We start from the raw sequence: 6,839 nt of genomic DNA, 5'->3' as shown, positions 1-6,839 counted from the left end.
ACATAACAAAACATATATCACCTAGGGGTAGTATTCCCCCTCACAAGGTTAGAAATGAGACTTACCTCGCTCCGAAGTCCCATAACTGGTTCCAAAGCCACTCAAACACCTCAATCCGATGCTTGTCTCTTCAAAACAAGTCAAACAACGGGCAAACCAATCAAAATATACCTCAATACGTATAATCTAGCAATTTATAATGATTCCCAACTCCGCTCAAAAAGCCAACAAGGACAACCTTCGGTCACACCTGCCTAGATTCCGAAAATGTTCGAAGATAAACTTTACCCATAACACCACGAACTAAAATATATAACTTATTCTAAATTTCATGTCCAACTTCGTGGTCAAAATCCAAAAATACCAAATTCTAGGTTTTCTACCAGAATCCCAAGTTTCTACAAATTTCCATGTTTAAATCCATATACAAACCATGTATTTAACGTGTAATATGTGGGAGTTACTTACCTTGTGTTGCTTGATGAAAAGCTCCCCTTGAAGTTCTCCAAAATCGCCCCAACCAAGAGAAAATGGAAGAAAATGGGCCAAATCCCGTTCTTAAAAGAACACACTGGACAACGATCTCTCGCATATGCGGAACATTAGCTGCTTCTGCGGCTCAGAGTCCGCTTCTGTGGCTCCCTTCAGGCACCTCAACATCTGCATCTGCGGCCCCTCCAGCGCTTCTGTGCTATGATGCTTCATCCACATGTGTGGTTCCGCTTCTGCAGAATTCGATCGCATCTGCGGTCCCAGCCTCCCCCAGCAAGGTCTCCAATGGACGCATTTGCGATCACGCAGGTGCAGAAATTTATTCGCACCTACGACCTTAACCAGTTCAACTCCCAGTCGCTTTTGTAGTGCGACCCTCGCTTTTGCGATGTCGCTTCTATGACTTAGCTTCCGCAGAAGCGATAGCACCAGCAACCAAAAAATCCCAGCATTCCCTTAGTCCAACATTTGATCTGTTAACCATATGGTATCCACCTGAGGCCCTAGGGACCTAAACTAATACCAACGCGTCCCAATACACATTACAAACTTAGTCGAGACCTCAAATCACACCAAATAACATCAAAACTATGGATCGACGATCAAAACCCTTCTTAAAAATTCCAAACCTTTAAACTTCGATGAACGTGTCCTATTCATATCAAAACATTCCGGAAGGACGCCAAACTTTGCGCACAAGTCACAAATCACGATACAAACATATTCCAAGGCTTGGAATCCCAAACAGACATCAATAACACCAAAGACCATCCCAAACCAAACATAGGAGATTCTTAAACTTTAATAATGTTAACTTTCCAAAATAATGCCGATATGCTCCCTAGGTGATCTGATACTCAACTCGAACATACACCCAAGTCTGAAATCATCATACAAACCTATTGGAACCTTCAAATCCTGATTCCGAGGCGATTTACTGAAAAGTCAAACCTTAGTCAATTCTTCCAACTTACAACTTCCGAAATTAGAATTGTCTTTCCAAATCTATCACGAACTTCCCGAAATTCAATTCCGACCACACGTACAAGTCATAATACCTAAAGTGAAGCTACTCAAGGCCTCAAACCGTCGAACGATGTTCTTGATCTCAAAACGACAGGTCGGGTCGTTACATTCTCCCCCACTTAAACATATGTTCGTCCTCGAACGTTCTAAGGACAACTCCGGAGTTGTCCAAAATCACTGTTTAACACCTCGTGCACCTACTCGTGCCACCACAACCCGGTCGAACACATTAGCTCGAGTCAGACTGAAGATCATCCCTTTTATTTAGTCAATACGCCTTAGAACAAAATTCCAACCTCCAAATTTCCCTACAAGTCCTAATTCTAACATACGAACACTGTACCAATCACCACACACTGTACCAAAACATGATCATGCACCTGTGCTGAAATTACGCCATGCACCACATAAGTCGGTTGCCCATAATAACATCCTCCAACCACAATAACTTCAATTTCACGAATCTGATACCCGCAAAACACCATATAACACATATAACCCCTGTTCCAATTCTCGCAGTACTGCCACAATGAAAGAGATGTGTAAAAACTCATAACCACTTGCCGAATCAATAAATCATGGACTCTCTCCTCCGGACAAGAACCATTACATAGTTTTGAACTGAATATCGATATTTTCTCTTTAGCATACCCTTCATAACTACGATCGCACTGATCCCAAGTCCAATAACCTCGTCTCACCTAGTGCAGGCTTCTCAGACAATAAGTCATCTTAAATACTACCAAACATTTTATATGACGCCAATAATGCGCCAGCAAGCTACAAACTCGATTGCGATACATAAGGGAAAATGAACTCAGGAAAAAGAACTACCCAGCTTGCGAAACCAATAAAACAGGCTAATAGATGTTGTGAACCTACCTCAAGGATGAAAACAAGTCACACAAAATAAGTGTAAGGAACTATGCTCAACATCTCGTTGTTGCGGCGTGCAACTCGATCCGACATGACACTGTTGCGGCGTACAACCCAATCCATATTATATGCCCGTGGCGGCATGCCACCAGATCCAGAAATATACCCGCGGCGGCATGCCACCCAATCCGCACATAACATCCAGAAGAAAAACACACACATCAAGGCATAACGCGTATACTTACCAAATGCCCAAATATCGACCACAAGCACGCCAAGTGCATAACACCAATCCTGGGGAGACGGATAGTGCCATACGCTACGAAAACCAAGCACAACTAAGGTGCAATGATGACATGCATCTCGAGAGCCATCCTACTCACATAACACAACAATCTACACGGGACCTCAACACGTGTGAGAATAATCAAGTCGTCTCACAACCCACATGGAACAATAGAGATTACAAGGAATAGCTGATGACTGAAATAACATCCCATGCCCGACGACTCCTCCACAAGAAATGCTATAACGAACAAACACATCCTACCTGACGTAGAGCACACACTCATATTAGACCCACCAACGGAGCTCACACCGATTTTGATCATACAATACTAGGCCAATAAACTTCCAAAGATCCACAATGGCCCTATTGGTTACACATAAGAACAATTGTCAAACCCGAAACAAACTCACACGGTCTGCAGTCCAAGGAATAGGACATCTCTCGGGCATAAACTCTCGCATTTGAGATACTACCATAAACTCCATACTTGGTTTTAATCTTTAACAATCAAGTGATTAACATGCCACACTTATACAAATCTCTACGTGGGGTACGCTCCCACGACCTTCCACTTAGGTATCAAAGTCCGCACATCCATACCACCAACCGTTCAAATTCTATAAAGCAAATCGAGAATCCGCAAATCAATACACAAAGCCTTTTACATAGAACGCCGTTGTCAGGTGACACTAAAGAAAATGCTAGCTTACTCTGAACATCTGAATTCTCCCCTGCTCATCCGAGCTCGTGACATTCTTATCATCATCGAACTGCAACCTTGATCCTCAACTTTCAAATTCCCATGGCGCTCACTGCACCTATCATGCCGCTACGTGGGAATACACGAATTCATCATAACCCCTGAACTACCAGTAGAATAAACACTTCATTGGCTAGAAACCTTTCACTTAGCTCATTTAAGAAGAGCCAATGCAACACGTAAATGAATTCCCAAACTGCAAGAAATACAAACCTCAAGTCGTGATCTAAACTGCCATGACTCCTCCAGAATCCATTTACACCTCAATGCCATTTGAATCAAATACCTCACAAATAAATCAGGTTGTAATGGTTGTCAAGCCCGCGCGAACAACCACAAACCAGATGTATAACTTCACATGCCGAAGGGACTGATCATTGCCACAATCATGCTGATTCAATCATTACAAACTGACCTAACTTCTTTCAATTTAATCTCGACTTGCCTTAGAAATAATTGTAGCTCCATTCCCAAACGTAATGAACCAAATCTGCACTCATACCGAGTGACACACATCAAGAGACCACACTGTCTCAATACTCTTGGACTATCCCATACTCTCCTTATGCGCACAATAGCATCTCCGACTGGTATACCCATTCTGAAAGACCTTCCGCGAATCCGAAACTGTTTCTCCCTTTCCTCTAATACTGCACTGCATACCCGATGATAACATAGAATATTCTAAGTCCCGTTCTCTATCCACTATGAAGACTCAATCCTTAACCACACAACGGACCCGAAATCCTTAGGCACTGCACTTTAATTCTTGAACCCACTAGAACCGTTGTTGAGAGTCACCCACTCTGAGTTGATCCCGAATATAACCAAACTTCAACGCTCTGCTAGCACATGAACACCCTCTCAAAGAGGCTGAATTATTTTCCTTGTACATTACATCTATAAGAAGCATAAACTCTGAGTCTTCCGAAATGCTGCACCTTAATCGATAAAGCGAAGTATAGCAAACACTCATCGAGTCCCTTGTTCGAGTTACTCCTGACATTTCCTTTTTCCTAGTCATAATTAATCCACCAACGCATCGATAAACTGAAATCGCACAAGAAGACAACCATGCGATCCAATCATAAATGGTAGGGCTCCCCCATCTAGCTTTAAGCTACCATTATATAAACCGAGAACCCACGAGGATTCCTCCGTCTCAGTTACCATGATCTCGCACCCTTAACACTCCAAATTTCTCGAATTCTTTTGTTAACCTTTTCATGAAACATTCTGAATTATCGGACATGATCGTACACCTGACCTTCTGTTGGGTAGTAAGTTGGACTCTTCATAGAAACTTCATCAAAATCACACAACCGCTAATTTTGCTCACAAGAGATCACTCACATGTGGAATTCCTTACCGACATCTTCCAACGATGCTGCACTGGCTATAACTACCACGTAATCAGTAAATTCTCCTCAGCCCATGCTCGCCCATCAGCCGTATAAATATGTTCCTTCCCCATTGACATCAACTAAAAGTTCAACAATACTTTCCAAAATCAAGTCATATTGCATCTGAAGTGATAATCAAATCTTCACACGCCTCTTCATTTCAAGCAACCTCCTTTCTGCCATATTCAATCTTTCTTCGTACAGTAACCATCATTCCAAATAAAATTCGTAGACCAAATCACCTTCCATCACGATTCCCAAACCATTCTACAATTTCTTAAGGCACGCGGCTATCCTACCACAAGATCCATATGTTAATCTGCCACTCTTACTTCGGTTAAACTATCTCCTTTAAGCAACTCCTCGACCTCTGTTGTTCATAATTGACCTGCTAGTAATTCAACTACCGCGAGACACTTCCCGCCATGTCCTCCCTCATACTTTGCTGCCCAACTGCTGCCTTATACCAACTCCATATTTGTAGCACCTGAACTAATGAATTGCTACCCACTCTAAACCTCCTGGAAGATCATCTTTAGCGAGCCATCAACATTAGAATAACCAATTTGACTCAGAACCGCTACACACCACTATCTCTGACAACAACGTCTTAGGCACCATTTCACAACACCCTGCCCCGAAGGCAAAAATTAAAGAAGACCATAACACCGGTGAATCCTTAATGCGTTCCAAAAAGGACGACGATACCACATCACAAATGAGAATTACCCCACGTGCGAAAATATCAAGTCTCGTTACTCAATCAACCAAAGCCTGAACATCTATAGCCCAATTTCCCTTCTTTTGGTGGAATTAAATGTTGAACCTCTAAATTATGCATTGAAAATACTCCTTTCAAGTCAGTCACTGTCTCGACACATATACAACACCCTACCATTACACTAACACTGTGCGATAACAACATATGAACATCATAACAATCCATGCATAGCCTCAAAATCATAGGAAGTACAGATACTGAACTAAAAGGACATAAAACCCTTCCGCAAGGCGACAATAATAGCCTGCCTGAACATGACGATAATGGCCTGCACCACGTCTGTAGTACCAATACAACTCCTTGACGTCCAATTGACAACAAGCACTTCACGTCGCATAAGATTAAGTAGGAAGGAAATAAAGGGACAAGGCCTAATGGAATCAAACCGCACGATGAGGAAACAAGAAGGGAAGTGCTCCTAACAACCCTGTAGCCTCTCGAAGATAAGTACATACGCCTTCTATTGATCCGCAAGACTCTACTGGACTTGCTCGTGACTGGTGAGACCCAAGTGAACCTAATGCTCTGATACCAAGTTGTCATGACCCAAAATCCACTATAGGTCGTGATGGCGCCTAACGCCACCGTCAGGCAAGCAAATGTTGATTTATCCATTTATTTACTCATTTTGTAACTTTCAAGATCATGATCTCCATTACCTAAATAGTATAAAATGTATTTTACAGGATAAAAAGATAATAACTACGTGAACTACAATAACAAACAACCAGTAGGAACCTCCAAAACCCGATGTCACAAGTGCATGAGCATTTTCCAAGAAGTACAATAATAATACATCTGTCCCGAATATATTAAGATAGAATAAAATAAAGAGTACAATGAAGACTCAATGGACTGCGATGCATAGCCTGGAATGCAGCTGAAATAAAGTCTCCTTAACAGGTGCGCCTACGCGCCAAGGTGATCATCAACTGAACCTGTCAGATCCTGCACATTTAGTGTAGAAGTGCAGCATGAGTACGTAAATCAATGCGTACCCAGTAAGTATCAAGCCTAACCTCGGAGAAGTAGTGATGAGGGGTCAACATCAACACTTACTAAAGGTCCAATAAAACAATATAATAAAACATGAGCAGATATGAAGCATACGACAATGATGGATAAATCTGTAAGTTACATAATCTTCCAATTACTTCTTTTATAACAAGAATTTCTAAATTTTGCATTCTACCTTGACAACTCAGAAAATAT

This window comes from Nicotiana tabacum, chromosome 22, assembly GCF_000715075.1.
Source record: "Nicotiana tabacum cultivar K326 chromosome 22, ASM71507v2, whole genome shotgun sequence".
NCBI classification, from domain to species: domain Eukaryota; kingdom Viridiplantae; phylum Streptophyta; class Magnoliopsida; order Solanales; family Solanaceae; genus Nicotiana; species Nicotiana tabacum.
Note: the sequence above shows the minus strand (reverse complement) of the source record.